Genomic DNA, 19,184 nt, shown 5'->3' with positions numbered 1-19,184 from the left:
CCATATTAGAAAGTAGAGACTAGGCCTTCACCAGACACCAAACCTGCTGGTACCTTGATCTTGAATTCCCAGCCCTCAGAGCTTTGAGAAAATAATGTTCTACTATTTATAAATTACCCAGTCTCAGATATTTTATTATAGCAGTGCAAATAAGCTAAGACAAATATAAAAATTACTCAGGGACTTCAAGGATGAACTGACTAAATGGAAATATATACTATACATATTATGAATAGGAGGACTCAATATTATAAAAATTATTTCTCACCAAGTTAATTTATAAATTCAATTCAGTTCTCACACTAATCCCAGTTGAATTTTTCATGGAATGTAACAGGTTGATCCTAAAAGCCACAAAGAAATCAGGGGGTCAAGAATAGTGTAGGGATGGGGGTGTAGCTCAGTGATAGAGCCCTTGCTTAGCAAACATAAGGCCCTGGGTTCATACCCAGCATCACAAAAAGAAAGAAAGGAAGAAAGGAAGGGAAGAAATGCTTTCACCCAAATCCTTGTCTCAGGATTTGTTTCCAGAGGGAACCCAAATGAAAATATTTTTAAAGAATAAGGACATAGGGTTGGTGGGTAATGGAACTTACTAACATTTTTAGATGTAGTCTAATGCTGTAGAAATTAAGACAGTGAAATGTTGTAAAGGGGTGAACAAATAGATGACTACTGAAGAAAACAAGAACCCAGCAAGAGACCATGACATGGAATGAAACCGGAAACGAAACAGAAGCCACCTTGCAGATCATTGGGGAAGGGATGAAATTTTCTGTAAATGATGTTGGGACAATTCCAAATGAAAAGTAAACACAATTAGATTCCTAGTTCATGTCATACAAAAAATAAAGTCCAGGTTAATTGAAGATCTAGTTATGAAAAGCAAAACTTTAAAAACTTTTAGAACCTAGGGGAGGATATTATTAGGACTAGGGTGGCGTCCTAATCTGAGCTGCTTCACCAGGTGACTCAAACTACATTTATTTCTCACAGTTCTGAAGGCTCGAAGTCCAAGATCAGGGTGACAAAATGGTAGGTTCTTGGCGAAGGCCCTCCTCCCGTCTCCCAGAGGGCCGTCCCACACTCTCGTGGCAGGGAGCACAGAAAGGAAGGAAGCAAACTCTCTGGAGTCTCTACTTATCCGGGCACCAATGCCACCATGAGGGCTCCACTCTAATCATCTAACAAAGACCCCACCTCCTCACACCAGGGACTAGGATTTCCATGCATGAATTTCGTAAGGACACCTGCATTTAGTCCCTTACAGGTAGAAAGTAATTACTTAAACAAAATATTGAAAGTATAAGCTCAAAGAAAAATCACAATGGATTTGACTCCTACTTAAACTTTGACTTTTTAACTATTTAAACTTCTAGTCAACCAAACATACCACAAAGTTTAAAGAGAAATCATAGATTAGGAGGAGATATTTGCAATTCACATCCTCAACAAAGGATACAAATACACACTACTTAAGGAATTCCTATAAACATTAATATTTTAAAAAGTCAGCCAACCGAAAAGTGGGCAATGATATGAACATGTAATTCATAAAAGAGGAAACTTGAATGGCTCACAAACATGGGACAAGATGTTTTAACCATAATAGCAATGAATACACTGTAAACAGAAAAGACCATGAAGTATTATTTCACACTATTTTGATTTTTTATTTTTGGTACTATGGATAGAACCCAGGGGTGCTTTACCACTGAGTTATATCCCAAGCCGTTTTTTTATTTTTTATTTTGAAACAGGGTCTCATTAAATTGCTTAGGGCCTTACTAAATTGCTGTGGCTGTCCTCAAACTTAGGATCCTCCTGTCTCAGCCTCCTGCCTCGCTGGGATTACAGATGTGTGCCACTGCCCCCAACCATATCATTTTGAAAGTAGTGAAAGGGATGTGGAACACAGAGATGCTCATTAAAATCCTACTGGGAGTGTAAATTGGCCCTGCCAGTTTGGAGAGAAACTTGGCACTGTATTGTGAAGTCAAAGATGACTATACCCAATGTTTCAGCCTTGCTACTTCTGAGTGTACACCCTGGAGGGACTCACACATTTACACAGTGATGTAACCGTCTCTTGTGTGTGGTAGTGACAGATTGGAAACAATTAGGAACACAGCAGAATTAACTATGGGATATTCATACTAGAGAATCAGACCTAGAGCAGGCATTGGCAGACTCTCACCAGCTTACCAACTCTGGCCATGACCTGTTTTCATACAGCCCAGGAGCTATGAATAATGTTCTTTAATTATTAAAGAGCTAAAAAAAAAAAAAAATAACAACAAAAGCAAAATACAAAAGCTTTGCTGACCCTTTATCTAGCCTCATGTGAATTAATATAAATCTTAAAAACTGGAAAGTGGGGCTGGGGTTGTGGCTCAGTGGTAGAGCACTTGCCTAGCATGTATGAGGCTCTGAGTTTGATCCTCAGCACCACACTATAAATAAATAAATAAAATAAAGGTCCCTTAATGTCTTAAAAAAAAAAGAAGTGGAAAGCAGCTAGGTGCAATGGCACATGCGGCTTGGGTGGCTGAAGTAGGAGGATGGCAAGTTCAAAGCCAGCCTCAGCAACTTAGAGAGGCCCTAAGCAACTTAATAAGACCCTGTCTCTAAATAAAATATTTAAAAGGTCTGGGGAAGGCTGGGGTTGTAGTTCAGTGGGAGAGCATTTGCCTGGCATGTGCAACGTACTGGGTTCAATTCTCAGCACCACATATAAATAAGTAAAATAAAGTCCATTGACAACTAAAAAATTATTTAAAAAAAAAGGGTTGGGCATGTGGCTTAGTGGGAAGTGCCCTTAGGTTCAATCCCTGGTACAAAAAAAAAAAAAAAAGGAGAGCATAAGAGTAGGTACCAATAACATATATCTTACTATATTTATGAACATTAACATGCTTAAAGATATCCATATAAGTAGCAAATCTATAAAAATTACTCAAGAGTGATAAACCTTGATTTAGAGCAGTGGTTACCTCTGGGGACAAGAAGAGGAATGAGCATGGGAAGAAGTTCTGGGTTGTTTTGTTTTGTCTTTTTTTTTTTTTTGTATCAAAAATGTCTTACTTCATAGATCATGAAAAGCAGATCTGAAGCAAATATGACTATAAGTTCTAATAATACTGGATAGTGGTTCAGGCATATGTAATGTGATTATGGATTTATATATATTTGAAATATTTTGTATTAATATATATATATTTTAAAAGATAGCCTTAGGATGATGGTGCCCAGGAAGGCAGTGGCTGTGGGGATGGGCAGGCACCCTCCCAGCTGTGCACCTGCTCCCTCAGTTGGCCTGGTCTGGTCTTAGCTGCAGGCTGTGCAGTTGTCCATGGCCAGACAGGCAAGCTGGCACCCTGGCCTGGGGCTCTGCCCATGACTGCATGCTCTTTTCACAGTCGCCTGGGCAGTGGAAACGGCCAGCTCACCAGCTGGGGCCCAGGTTGCAGCAGTGCTGGTCAGAGAGGATGGAGTAGTAGTCTGGGATCTGCCACAATCTATAGCACGGCCTGGCCTGACTGTCCTTCTGTAGTAAGGTGGTGGAGTTCATGTTCTCTGAGGATTTATCCAGTTTTGCTCTCCAGGACCTGAGGTCCATATTTCTGAGGCCCATGTCTGATGCCTTGGGCTCCAGCCTCTCTAACCAAAGTGCCAGGGCCTGAACAGAACTCAGATTCCAAGTTCCTGGCTTTTCTTCCTCCTGAACTGCCTTCTCCACCAGTGCCATTGCCCCTGGAGGAGGAGCCTCAAAAAGAAGAGTTGGCTGAAAAAGGAGTTAAGATGGGATTTGGAAGGCGGAAGTGAAGAGGCAGCCATCACTGTCTGGAGGGTGCTGTGGCTGGAGGCATGATAGATGTCGCAGTGTGAGGGGATTCCAGCTTGTCCTCACTCTCTGGCCTGCATTTAGTTCTTCTCTCCTACTGCTGACTTGCTGGCCCACACCAGCTCCAGGCCTACCACCAGGTACTTCTTAGCAGACTCACAGATGTGGGAGCTCCAGTAAAGCACAGCTGCCCAGAGTCGTCCCATTTGATGGAAGCAAGCGTTTGGCTTTTCAGATTGACTGAATGGTGACCTCTTCTCTGATCTTCCCGTTCCCTTCTTGCCTCTCCATTTCCCAGCCCTCCCACAGTTGTGTGAAGTCTAATTCCTATACTAAGCCCCTTAGCTCACAATTCCTGTGGTTCTGCTCTTCACTGATTGAACCCTGAAGCTCCTTTAAGGCCAGCTTGAATAGCATGTATTCTGCTGGGCCCTGGGAACCCATGGGAAGGAGGATGCCCCCACCCCCCCGCAGCCCCAAAGTGAGGCTTGCATCTTTCTGCCTCTTAGCGGAATTATTTGTTAAAAGATTCACCTGGGCTCCACACTAGCCTGAAAAAGGCTGGAGAGACAGGGCAGGGTCTTTGATCCTTAGGGTGGGTGCTGAGGAGGTGATAATGTACCAGACAACTACTAGATGCCAGACAATTCACCATCGATGCTCTCATGTATCCTCACAGGAAGTTACTGGCCCCATTTTATAGTGGGGGAGGTGGGTAAAGCTGGGGTTTGAGCCCACATTACCAAGCCTCAAGTCCCACAGGCCCCTTCACTTACCCACTTGCCCACAGCTGGGGCAGGGGTCAAAGTGGCAGTTTCTATCCCTGTCTGGCCTCTGTTGGTTTCCATGGCCCTTGCTCCCTTGCTCCCTGCACCACCCGCCCCCTCCCCGCCTTCTTCTTCCTCCACTTGCTTCCTTTCTCCTCTGCACAGCTTGGCTCACAAAGATGCTTGTTAGCATCTGGGGCACACAGCAGCTGAGGCCACAGAGCCAGCAGCATTGGTGGCTCTGTAACTGGGACCCAAGGACATGGGACAGGGCTGACCTAGACACCTAACCTGGGGGACTTGAAACAGGAACAGCAGCTCCCCAACACTCTGGCTGCTTCACCCCCACGCATTTCAACAGCCCTACCATCTGGGTTGGTGCCATTTTAGTGCCCACTGCTAGTCTAATGCTACTGTCAGTCTTAGAGAATCCTCCTGTCACCCAGCATTTAGAATGAGTTTTCTCCATGATCCTTCCAGCCTGGAGACTGTATGGCTTTCCATCTGTAGTTGATAGTTAAGGCTAAGTAAGTGAGGCACAGACAAGGTTCCCATCCTGGCTGTGCCATTTTGGTGCTATGTGACTTTCGACAAGTTACTTTTCCCTGTTTCTCATCTATACGATTGTCCTGGTGGTTTAGTGAGATAATACGGGCAAAGTGAGTAGCAAGGTGACTTGGCTCTTAGTGCTCAGAGGATGCTCAGAGGTGACAGCTGCACGAGGGCTAGTTGTTGTGACATGGGAGATCATGCAAGAACTTTTGGCCTGATGAACTTCATATCCTAGTTTTGTCACTTAGTAGCTATGGTGAGCAAGTTACCTCACCTTTCCGAGACTTGGTTCTTTCATCTGTAAAACAAAGAGGATAGTCGAACCCCACATTCCCATAGGTTGGTCTGAGGCTTCAGTGGAATAATAAATAGGAAAGCACATTGCCCCTTCCTTCTCCTGTCCCCCAGTCTCCTTTACAGTCGAGCAGCACTCACCAGATGCTTCATATTCGCAGTGTAATACTGACTGCTGTTTCTGCAATCATCAGGATCATAATGAATGTTGTGGACTGCTGTCTGAGAGTGCAGAGGAGGCAGGAAACTAAGCCCTTCTAAACACTGACTTTAAGCCTAAAGTGTCCACTCTACTTAGTCCTGAATGACTGCCTCTGTCCTTCCTGATGATCAGGGCATCTGAGCATTCAGGACTCTCCTGATTTTTCCTGCTCTCTATGGTCTTACCTCTCCAAGGACCTCCTGACTCATTATTCATGCATACCTTGCTGCACCTAGCTCCCCTAGTGTCCCTTGGCACCCAGACAGAGGTTGTGGTTCCATTAGAAAAGGTGATGGGTGTTTGTCTGCCTTTCTGTGATGGTGACCATTGTGCAGACACTTGGATAATTCAGCTACGAGGAATACAGCGAGCTGCTGCTTCTCGTGGCTGGCATCTTCAGGTTTGCCCTCAGTGTTCTTTCAAAAAAATTTTTTGGGGCTGGGGAGATAGCTCAGTCAGTAGAGTGCTTGCCTCGTAAGCACAAGGCCCTGGGTTCGATCCCCAGCATCCAAAAAAAAAAATTTTTTTTTTCTTCAGTATTGGGGATTGAACACCCAGAGACTCTCTGCTGCTGAGTTACATCCCCCACCCTTTTTATTTTATTTTGAAACAGGTCTTGGCTAGCCTTGAACTTGAACCTGTGATCCTCCTGACTCAGCTTCCTGAGTAGCTGGGGTTGTGATGAGCTAACAGATCAGGCTCCATGAGAATGTTATAGGCCAGACTCTAACGGAAATGACTAAACAGACTCCATTTTGCTCTGAGACTCCATGTTATGTAGGAAATAAGCTTCTACCATGGGAACACCCTGCCTCTGTGCCCATCATCAGTTACTTAGTGTGACATGTTTAATAATATACAATTCTTTACTACATAGTAAAGAATTGCTCTCTTTTGATCCCTATTGCTCCTAAACAATGTACCATGTGAACAGTGATTGTGTGGATGTTAGCACCCATTCTTTAGTTTGTACCTAGGTAAGGGTCATTTTGACCCACTTCCCCCTGTCGATGATCTCATGGTGTTAATGTGTAATTTCGAATCACAGCAACAGACACTTATGATTAATGTGATTTTTGGTATAAGAACGCCTACAACCCTGTGGTCGGGGCTGTTCTCCCAATAGCCACTTTTTGGAGCATTGTATGACACAGTCAGCCGGCCAGCTTAATGAAGACTCTCAAATTTGGACTTCTCAGTGGTGATGGGTCTGTTCTTAAGTTGCGCCCCATAACAGGTCCCAGGTGTGCACCAGTGCACCTGGCCCTTCACCTCAGGCTTTTGAAGAGAGGTCACACTCCTCCTGGGCAGCGTCCAAATCAATGACTGAGTGTAGCACAGTGCTAGAGACTGAACACTTTTGCTCAACCCAGAACTCCAGAGCCCTCTGTTGAGTCGGCTGGCTTTGCTGCAGGCCAATGTCTCCTCTCCAACCCCAGCTTCCTCCTCTCTTATCTTCCACAATCTTTACCCACCCCCTCAAGCCCTCTTCCACTCCTAACTACATTTCAGCATCTGCCGCCTACAGGTTTCCATGACTCTAGCACAGCACTGTGTAAGGACTGGGCTGAAGGATGACATGCCATGTAAAGGGAGCTGGGGCCTCAAGAACTGCAGATCCTCATGGGCTTGAAAGGGACCCGAGAATCTTCTATTCCAATTTTCCCTTTTTTGTGCTCCCTCCCCATGCCAAGCCTTTGCGTGGGTGGTTGAAGCCAGGATCCCTGCTCTGGATAAACTCCTGGAGCAGAGATAAACAGACTAATGCCCTGTTGCAGGGTTTTGGTACAGTGCCAAGGAAGTCTAATACTCCAAGAGAAGTAAGGTAATGTGTTGCTGAGTGCGCAGCCTCAGGGACTGATGATTTTAAAATCTTCCGTGGCAGGTCAGATTTCCTTTTATTTCTTTTGCCAGAGCCTTTTCAATTGAGACATCTTAAATAATAATAGTGACAACAAAGAAATTTTATTGAGTGCTTCCCATCTGCTGGGCACTATGCTAGCGAAGTACACCAGGGAAAACCTTGATTAGGAGAGATTGTGCAGGGTAGTCATAGTCTCAGATTTCTTGGTTTTACCATCTTTCACTTACTAGCTGTGCAACCTTGGAGAAGCTGCTTAACCTCTGTGCCTCAGTTTGTTTGTTTTTTTAATCATCTGTTTAGAAGAGAAACTAAGGGTGTCTTCCTTATAACTTGGTTCTTCTTTTTAAAAAATTGCTTTAATGATTTCAGATCCTTTGCAATTCCATATGATTTTTTTTTTTTTTTTTCCTTTTTTTTGCGGTGCTGGGGATCAAACCCAGGGCCTTGTGCTTGCAGGGCAAGCACTCTACCAACTGAGCTATCTCCCCAGACCCCATATGAATTTTTAAATTGACTTTTAAAATTCTAAAAAGCAAACAGAAACAATGCCTACTGGGATTTTGGTTGGAATTACATAGACTCTACAGGTCTCTGGGGAAGAACTGCCACATTCGGCAATTTTGTATCTCCCAATCCAAAACCTAGCATATCTCTCCATTTGTTTGGGTTGCCTTTAATTCTGCAATGTTTTATAGCTTTCAATGTAGAGGTTTGATAGATTCACTCTGAGGTATTTTTATAATTTTTGATGCCACTTTAAATAGAATTTTCAAAATTTTACTTCCAAATTGTCTGCTTCAAAAAACTTTTATGAGCCAGGTATGGTGGTGCCTGCCTTTAATCCCAGATACTAGGAGGCTGAGGCAGGAGGATGGCAAGTCCAACATCAGCCTGGGCAACTTAGTGAGAACTTGTCTCAAAATAAAAAGGGTTGCAGATGTAGCTTGGAGATAGAGTGCTTGGGTTTCATCCCTCGTACTGCAAAACAAGCAAACAAACAACACTTTATTAACTCTTCTTTTATAGAAGAGATGTTAGGAGGAGCTAGATAGAGGAGGAATTCCTGGAATTTGGAGAGATCCAAGATGGCGGTCTAGAGGGAGGCTGCGTTCCTTGTTGCTCCACAACAACGGATTCAAGCAGAGGATATCTGTTTCTCGGTGAGGCAGTTTTTGCTGCTTACTGATCCCCTGCTCTTTACCCCATTTGTCTGCTGTGATCACCTGCAATCTGTCAGCATATTGACGCCTTTTTTGAGTGCAGATTGCTCATTGTCAGACGTCTATCATTCGCCATTTGCCTGCCTCTCGCCTGTCCATCGCCTGCCTTACCCCTATCCATCACCCAACGCTCGAGGTTCACCTCCCGATCGTCCGACAGCTGCCAGCAGACTGACCGCAGACTGCCAGTGGAGAACCAGCTGCCTGCAGCTGCCTGGAATTTCACTGTTGCAGTACCTGCAGGTTTGATTACGCATGGCTGCCGCCATTTTGAGACAATAGCCAGGCCCTGTAGGACCCCTGACCGGACTGACTGAGTCCCTCTCCAGGATCCCTCAGCCCAACCGATCACTCCCTGCCTCTGGGGCCCTCACATCAACTGACTGCTCCCTGCTGCCAGGACCTCCAGACCAACTGACTGAGCCCTATCACTGGGAACCCAGGTCAACTGATTGCACCAGGCCTCCAGGATCCCACAGCCACACCAAACACACCCGACCTCCAGGACCACTGCCAGACCAACTGTATCCTGTCTCCAGGACCTCCAGCTGACCATGTCCACCCCTGAGCTGCAGCTCCCCATTTGCCAACACATTTGGAAGCCAGAGCAGCCATCTTGGATAATCCTGGAAGCTGTAGCTCCGATCTTCGGGTGGGGCAAATCCCATCCTGCGGAGGAATTCCTGCAGTGCATATTGGCAAAATCTGTAGCCAATTGTCAAGGGCCTGAAAGGAGCACAGAATGACTATGAGACTCCACAGAAGAGCATAAATGGTACTGGGGACAAGATACCCACTTATAGGTTCTGCCCCCAGTGACCTACTTCCTCCAACCAGGTCCCACCTCTCAGTAGTCCATTCAGCTATCAGTGAGTTTACCTGTCCAATGGATTAATCCTCTGGTGAGGTCAGAGTCCTCATGATCCAATCATAGACTAAAGGTCCCTCCTTTGAAATTTGCTGCATTGGGGACCATGATTTCAACACACGAGCTTGTGGGGGACATTCCAGATCCAAACCACAACAATTACCCTCTTAAAAAGAGGTCCTGGGGCTGGGGAGATAGCTCAGTCGGTAAAGTGCTTGCCTTATAAGCACAAGCCGTGGGCTTGATTCCCAGCACCACAAAAAAAAAAAAAAAAGAGGGTCCTGAAGCAGTGTGGAGATTCCTTAGAAAACTTGGAATGGACCCACCATTTGACCCAGCTATCCCACTCCTCGGCCTATACCCAAAGGACTTAAAATCAGCATACTACAGAGATACATCAATGTTCATAGCTGCTCAATTCACCATAGCCAGATTGTGGAACCAACTTAGATGTCCTTCAATTGATGAATGGATAAAGAAACTGTGGTATATATATATAATGGAATATTACTCAGCTATAAAGAATAATAAAATTATGGTATTTGCAGGCAAATGGATGAAATTGGAGAATATCATGCTAAGTGAGATAAGCCAATCTCAAAAAACCAAAGGACGAATGATCTCGCTGATAAGCGGATGATGACATATAATGGGGGGTGGGAGGGGAGCAAGAATGGAGGAAGGAGGGACTGTATAAAGGGAAAAGAGTGGTGGGGGGAGGAAAAAATAACAGAATGAATCAAACATCATTACCCTATGTAAATGTATGATTATGCAAATGGTATGCTGTTACTCCATGTACAAACAGAAACAACATGCATCCCATTTGTTTACAATAAAAATAAATTAAAAAATAAAAATAAAATAACGAAACAAAAAAAAAAAAAAAAAAAGAAGGGGGTCCTGGGAACACATAAGTGTTATAGTTTGAATCTGGAATCCCCCAAAGAAATGTTCCCCAAAGGCTTGTCCCCAATGCAGCAATGTTCAGAGGTGGAGCATTGGGGAAGTAATTGAACTCTAACCTTATCAATGGATTAATCCATTGATGGATGCATAGCTGAATGGACTATTGGGAGGTTATGGAAATAGTAGGAAGTTGGACCTAGTTAAAGGGACTAGGTCCTTGGTAGCATGTCCTTGGGAAATATATTTTGTCCCTGGCCCTTTTCTCTCTTTCTCTTTGCTCCCTGACCATCATGAGGTAATCAGTTTTGCCCTGCCACATCCCTTCTGCCATGATATTTCTGCTTTACCACAGTCCCAGAAACATTAGAGAGAGATGACCAAGGACTGAAACCTCTGAAACCATTAGCCAAAGAAAACCTTTCTCCTTTAAGTCAGTTTTCTCAGGTATTTTGTCACAGCAACAAAAATCTGACTAATACAATAAATTATTATTCCTTGCAATGATTACCTTTTGTTGATTTCTGTATTACTGGTGCCTTGGCTCAGCTCTGGAATACTGAAGACACTTCATAAATATTAAAATAATTGAAGGAAAGAATGAGAAAGCTATATGGTCTAAGTACCAGTACTCTTTTTTTAATAAATGAGGAAACTGAGAATCAGACACTACCCAACAAGAAAGCAGCAATAAGGGCTGGGGCTATAACTTGATTGGCAGAGTGTTTGCCTTGCAAGCACAAGGCTCTGGGTTCAAATCCCTAGCACCACAAAAAAAAAAAAAAAAAAAAAAAAGAAAGAAAGAAAAAAGAGAGAAAGCAGCAACATTAGGATACAAACCCTGTCATTATGGTTCCCAGGCCAGTTATTCTTCTATTGCATCATGAAAGTTGTGACAACTAAGTGCAGATTTTATTTCATTTTCCTTCAAAATAATAGTTCTTAAGTGCTTCCTGCTTGCCAGGATGAATCAAAATTGGGTGAAGCTATTAATGCCCTCTGTAGAGCACAGATGATCAACCACAACCTTTGAGGGAAAAAATAAAAGCCTTTCTTCTAGGGTCATGACCTGGACCAATTTTTGGTCATCTAAAGCAGTGACTGCCAAATAAAGATTTCCAGGATTCTCCTCTGGAACTTCAAATTTATCCATCTGAAGGTGACACCTGAGATTTGTATTTTAACCATTGCTTTGGATTGGTCTGGTGCATGGCCAGCCACTGCAAATAGTCCCTTGTGAAGGCTCCAGATTGAAACCTGTTTGTATTCCTTTTTTTGCAAACATTTTCTGAACTCTTACTATGTCCCTGTCAATGTTTTAAGTCCTAGGGACGCAGTATGGAACAAAATAAAGTCCTTATCCATTCTATGGGTGGTGAGGGTACAAGAAGAAAATGATCAACTAAAGAAATCAATGCACAGGATATCGTCTGGCTGTGGTGATACATGCTCAAAAGAAAACATGAGCGTGCTGAGACACAGTGACAGGGAAGGGACATTCTAGCTCTCCAAGGAGGTGACATTTGAGCTGAGACCTGAATGACTGGAAGAGGAGGGTCGGAATGTATACCAGGCAGAGAGAACAGAAACGGCAAGGTGGTGCTGAGGGGATGGGTGTGCAGTTCAACTGAGAGCAGGGCAGGAAGCATTATCACGGAAGGCCTTAGAATCAGGAAGAAGGCTTAGGTTTCCTTCCTGTGGGTTCCAAGCAGGGAGTGACATGACATGATCATTTTAATTGGCTTGCTCTGGCTATGGGATGAAGGCAAGGGTCTGAGGGCCCAAAGGGGAATCAGGGGACCCATTAGGAGGGCTTCAGGCATCCATGCTGGAAATGCTGGTGGCTTGGACCTGAGTGGAGAGAAAAGGACAAATTAGAAATCTAGCCAACAGTCGGCCTTGCTGGGGGGTGAATGTTGGTTGAGTGTGTGGTGGTGTCCGGGTGGGGATGAGCCCAAGGAGGCATGGAGGATGGCTCCTGGGTGTGGACTGGAGTCACTGGGGGACTGTAAGCCTCTTCTTGTAGTGGGAGGACTGAAGGAGTGTACTGGGTTGAGTAGTAGCCCCCCAAATTCATGTCTACTGCCAAAGACTCTGCTTGACCTCACTTGGGAGAGTATCCTCTGAGCCCTCTTTTTAGCCAGGTCTCAACTTTGGCCTGTAAAACTGCAGACTCTCAGCACAAATTGTTTTGTCCACCCCTCTCCCCTTCTCCCCCATACATGCACTGAAAGACTTGAGCAGTAACATTTTTTTTTCCAGTGCTAGGGATCAACCCAGTCTCCTGCATGCTAGGTAAGTGCTCTACTGCAAAGCTACACCCCCAGCAGCACTAAGATAGTTTCCAACAGCTCAAGGTTGCATCACTAGGATGACCGTGGCCGCCCCTCCCCAACTAAAGTGTCTGCCGAGAGCTCCCAGAGTCACAGTTTGTTCTGGTTAGAATCCCGGGAACAGACACACTGCCCTCTGAAACACCACCACCACCCTTCAGAGCAGTTATGGTAGAAAGCTTGTGGTTGTAAATCTTTCCTCTTCCACTTTGAAATGTGGACCTTCTACCGCTTTGAACTGTCTCCTTCAGAACCTGAAAATCTCTTTGAAATGCAGTCACTCAGTGAAATAGCTCCAGCTCTCAGCCTGAGGACACCTTGCTCTAACCTGCACCACTACCTCCAGTTAAAGAGATGGAGAAGTTGCTTCTTTTCCAGAGAAGCACCAGCTAACAAATCCAGTCTCTGCTTGAGTCCTTTCTCTCCTCTCCCCAATTTGTTCATCCTCTCTATTCCCTCCTTCTTCTTTTAAAATGCCCAGTCACCTCTGCACAAATTGAAGTTGGGACCCTCTTTCCCATTGCAGTGGTTATTAGTGAAGAAAGTCTATCCTTGAATGTCTGGATTTATCTTTGATGCCACTCAGACCTGTGAATGTGGCCTTTTTGGAATGGGGTCTTTGTGGACATAATCTCATTAGAGTCACAATGAATCAGGGTGGGCCCTCATTCAATGATGAGTATCCTATATGACGGGAGATATCGAGACTCTGGGACAGACACACAGGTAGAATGGTATGTAATGGCAGAGGCAGAGACTGGATTATGCTTACACAAGCTGAGGACCACCACCAGCAAGCATCAAAATTTAGAAGACGGGTGTGGTGGCACACACCTGTAATCCCAAGTGCTCGGGAGGCTGAGACAGGAGGATTGCAAGTTCAAAGCCAGTTTCAGCAACATAGTGAGACCCTAAGAAACTTAGTGAGACTCTGTCTCTAAATAAAATATTTAAAAAGGACTGGGGATGTGGCTCAAGCAGTCCTGGGTTCAATCCCTGGTACCAAAAAGAAGTTAGAAGAGAGGAACGGATCAGATTCTCCTCAGCACCTCAGGAAGGAATCAGGGCTCCCCACAGCTTGGTTTTGGTCTTCTGGCCTCCAGAATTGAAACAGTATGAATTTTTGTTGCTTTAAGCCACCCAGTTTGTGGTTCCTTGTTATGACAGCCCTAGGAAACTGCATAGGGAACAACAGGTTTTGTTGGTCATCATATCTATAGTACTTGGCGCAGTTGGACACATAATAGGTGCTCAATAAATGTGTGTCCAATGAATTGATTAGTGATCTGTTCCTTCTCATTCTGGACTGAAGCAGACATAATATCCTCCTGCCATGGTTGTATTAGTGAGTCAGAATATTATCTTTTCTAATAAACATCTCTGGTGAGTATGATTCTTTCCGGGGCATTTGGCAAACAGTACCTTCACCTTCCCATCAAGTCAATGAGATGGGTATAGTTATTCTATTTAACAGGCGAGTCAACTGAGGCTCACAGAGGGGCAGTGTTGCCAAGGGAACTCAAGCATGTCCCACTGACTTCAGGCTTGTCCCTCATGCCACACAGCTGTCAACACAGAAGGAAGGCTGGTTCCTGATGAACCTGGCATGTGAGACCAACTTTGTTTCTTTCACTTTTCACTTTGCCCTGCCCTGGCCCTGGCCCTGCCCCTGAGGCCAGGTTTGCCCAGGAGGGAGAGTACCAGGGCAGGTCAGCTGTTGCACAGCATGTCGTCCAGCTCAGGCGTGCATCAGGATCCTGGCACCTCACCTTCCTCTCTCCATTAGAGTGTTTTGCAAACTTTTATGTGCAGGAGAATCATCTGGGGATTGGGTTAAAATGCAGATTCTGACTGAGCGGAATGGGAGTAGAGTCCAGGTTTCTAAGTTTGAACAAGCTCCCAGGTTCACCTGCCACACTTTATATGGGGCTGTAGGTGTGGGACAGGGTGGGGTAGGCAGAGAGAGAAATGGAAGAAGTCAAGGTCTCGGTAGCTATGTGGTAGCGTCTTTGGGACAAGCAGCTCCTCCTCTCTCTTTCTCTTTTACTCTCATTGTCTTTCTCTTCTACCCTTGTGAATTGTTGTTAGTAACCTTTCTACACACACACACACACACACACACACACACGCCCTCAGCAGTAAAAGAACAAACATCACACCTGTGTTCTTGTTCTCCCAGGGGACCCCATCCAATTCGGGCCCCACGGTGCTGGCAGGCAAGCTCCCACCCTCGCCCTGCAGCCCCAGCAACCCTGACTTCAGGTGCTAATGCTGGGGTGAGGACCAAAGTATAGTGAATTGGCAGCTGTTCCGCAGGATGCCCCTTGCTGAGGGCAGCAGGTGGCATCTGAGGAGAGAAGAGGCGAGGCCTTTCCTACTTCCTACAGCTTTTGGTCTGGCCCACAGGGCACAGAAGTTAATGAGGATGTAGGATGGTCTCTTCCTAATGGACCTTTCAAAGCCTGTGGGCAGCCTGCCCGCAGGCTGGGGGAGGGGGATCTTGGGCTTCCCAGCAGGGCCAGAAAGCAGTGGACACCCAGCTTTGACATTGGCTCATCACCAACATGCACTAATGTAGGGCATTGAAGAGATTTGGACAATACTCTTAGATGGGATGGTATTTTCAATGTATAAATTTCAATCAAATTTTCAAAGGAATTGTTTGTGGGGAATGGTAATGAACTTGATAAATTCATTCTAAATACCACTGGTTAATGGAAAAGTCAAAAACTAAAAGAAAAAATCCACAAAGAATAATAGAATAAGACCTATAAAAGATATACCATTGTAACATAAAAGAAAGCCCAGAAATCCCAAGTATACTTTAAATATTTAGGATATGACAAATATGACATTTTAAAACGGGTAGGAAGTGAATAAATATGACTGAAAAAAATTAAGAATTTGATTTTCTACAGAATACCTATTAACCTAAATTCTAGATGGGAGAAGAATTAAATGTAAAAAAAAGATACTAAAAATGTAATAAGATAAAGCAGAGGAAAATATTTACAGGTCAATGTCAAATTCTAATTTTAACAAGGAAACCAGAAACTACAAAGGAAAAATTGAAAATGTGATCGCAAAAAATTTTGTACTGGCCAGTCACTGTGGCACCCGCCTGTAATCCCAGTGGCTCAGGAGACTGAGGCAGGAAGATTACAAGTTCAAAGCCAGCCTTGGCAACTTAGAGAGGCCCTACACAACTTAGCAAAGCTCTGTCTCAAAATAAAAAATAAAAAAAAGGCTGGGGATGTGGGTTGATTGTAAAGCAGCTCTGGGTTCAATCCAAGTACCAAAAATAGAAACAAACAAACAAACAAACAAACAAATTGTGTTGAAAAATGTTTGCAAATAAAATTAATAAGCAAATGATAAATTGGAAGAATTTGATATATATCTTATAAAGGGTTAATATCGGTACAAATCAATAGGGAAAGGGTGTCTTATTAGGAGAATGGGCACAGACATGAGCATATAACTTAAAAATAAGTATAAATGACCATCAAATATATTGTTTTAGTTAGCCTTTTGTTGTTGCTGTGATCAAAAGATCTAACAAGAACAATGTAGAGGAGGAGAAGTTTATTTTGGCTGATGATTTCAGAGATTCAGTCCATGGTTGGCTGATTCCATGGCTCTGGGACCAAGGTCAGACCCAACATCATGACAGAAGGGCATAGGTAGAGGAAAGCAGCTCAGGACATGGCAACCAGGAAGCTGAGAGAGCTCAGCTCACCAGGGACAAGGTACAAGTCCCTAAGTCACACTCTCATCAACCCACCTCCTCCAACCACACCCTACCTGTCTCCTGTTTCCAACCAGTTAATCCACATCAGTAGATTAATCCACCGATTAATGAGAGGTTACACCTCTCATAATCTAATCATCTCACCTCTAACCATTCTTACACTGTCTCACACAGGAGCTTTTGGGAGACACCTCATCTCTAAACCATAATAGAAATACAACTAAAATCACAAGAAATGTCATTTTGCCTACCAAACTGGCCGAGTTCAGAAAGATATTATAAAAAGGGTAGCCAGACAGAATTTGAGTAACACACAGGTGGGACTGTAAATTGGCATGACTGTTCTGTAGGGCCGAAGTCTTAAAAACCTTTCTTTCTGTGCTAGAAATTCCATTTCTAGAAATGGGTCCTAAGGAAGCAATCAGATGCATTAAGTGCGTGCATTGCTGTGGCACTCCTACATGAAAAATGGAAACTAATGTGTAACCACAAATCCAGACACCTCTCCTCCAGCCCACTTGGCTGTCATCCCAGTCCACTATTCAAGTTCAAGCACATGAGCATCTGTGATTTAGTCCAAAGAACCCTATCCCAGCTTGTCTGCTTGGTGCCTTACTGTGCCTCCTTTGGTATGCACAATAGGGCTTTTTCAGCCCTTTCCAGTGCAGGGGAAGGGCAGTAGCTGCACAGGATTTAACCTGTGCTTTGTTTCTGGTTATCTAGAAAGAATAGAAAGCAATTTCCTGCTTTCCTAAGGACCTGCTCCCTACCTCCACCACCACCCCCACGTGGCCCCCAGTTCTTGGCTTCTTGCTGCTCTTGGGAGCTTAAAGTCCCACATGGTTGGCACCCACTTCCAGGAGGCCTCTTCTTAGCCTCAGCCACACAGGCCTTCTGTCATCTCTTCCAGATCTCTATGCTGCCTGGGCCTCAGAGTCTGCAAATGCTTTGTGAAAAACTCTCCTCTCTCCTCCTTCCTGATTACTTCTGAGCTCTGATCTCCCCATCTCAGAAAACACTTCCCTGACCTAAGTTTCCAGAACCTCCTTTGTACTTTGCATTCTGTTTGCAATTTTAAACTAATATATGCAAATATTTGATTTCTGTCTCTTACTCTCAAGATCCTCAGAGCCACACAGCCCGCCCATGTCCACGAGTACCACAGCATCCACACGGTGTGTGACATAGCCCCGTCTCAAAACTGCAACCCCTGGCTCTAGGAGATTCATTCTTATTTTTCCTGACAATCCCTTTCCATTTGTTCTTTTTAACAATTTTTCAATGTACAATTCAGTGGCTTTAAGGATATTCACTTTGTTCTAAAACCATTATCTCCATCCGTCTCCAGAACTTTTTTCATTCTGTAAAACTGAAACTCGTTGCCCATCAAACAATAGATCCTCATTCCCTTTTTCCCCAGCCTCTGGCAAGCACCCTTCTACTTTCTGTCTTTAAGTATCTGAAATGACTCAGACAGTATTTGTCCCTTTGTATCTGACTTGTTTCACTTAGTATACTGTCTTCAAATTTCACTTATGTTGTAGTCTGTGTCCGAACTTTCTTCCTTTTAAAGTCTAAATAACATATTGTGTGTGTGTGTGTGTGTGTGTGTGTGTGTGTGTGTACACCACATGTGTTTATCAATTCATTCGCTGATAGATCCTTGAATTATTTTCATCTTTTGAATATTGTGGATAATGTGCCTATGACCATAGACATGTAAATATAAAAGACATCATTTTTTAAAACTAAAAGTGTGATTACCAAAATAAAACTTCAAATAGATGGCTTGGTGAATAAAGATGGCAGAATCTCCAGAATGTAGAATAAAATTTCAAAAAGATAAAAAATTAAAGATGAGAGAGGAAATGATTAAGAGGATGATTCAAGACATTCAACATCCAATAAGCTGGCATTCAGAAAAGAGGACAGAAGAATGAAGGGACTAGGGCTGTAGCTCAGTGGTAGAGCGCTTGCCTAGCATGTGTGGGTTTGTCTCTGTGTCTTCTACTTTGTACCATTGGTCTACATGTCTATTTTGGTGCCAATACCATGCCATTTTTGTTGCTATGGCTCTATAATAGTTTAAGGTTTGGTATTGTGAAGCCTCTTGCTCCATTCTTCTTACTAAGGATTGCCTTGGCTATTCTGGGTCTCTTATTTTTCCAAATGAATTTCATGATTGCTTTTTCTATTTCTTTGAAGAATGTCATTGAGATTTTAATAGGAATTGCATTAAATCTGCATAACAATTTTAGTAGTATGGACATTTTGACAATATTAATTCTGCTATCCAAGAGCATGGGAGATCTTTTCATCTTCTAAGGTCTTCTTCAATTTCTTACTTTAGTGTTCTGTAGTTCTCATTGTAGAGGTCTTTCACCTCTTTTGTTAGATTGATTGATTGATTTTTTTAAGGCTATTGTGAAGGGAATAGTTTCCCTAATTTCTCTTGCAGTGGATTCGTTGCTTATGTATAGAAATGCATTTGATTTATGGGTATTATTGATTTTATATCCTGTTACTTTGCTGAATTCATTAATGAGTTCTAGAAGTTTTCTGGTGGAATTTTTTGGATCTTCT

The sequence above is a fragment of the Sciurus vulgaris genome (genome assembly GCF_902686455.1).
Source record: "Sciurus vulgaris genome assembly, chromosome: 2".
NCBI classification, from domain to species: Eukaryota; Metazoa; Chordata; class Mammalia; order Rodentia; family Sciuridae; genus Sciurus; species Sciurus vulgaris.
Note: the sequence above shows the minus strand (reverse complement) of the source record.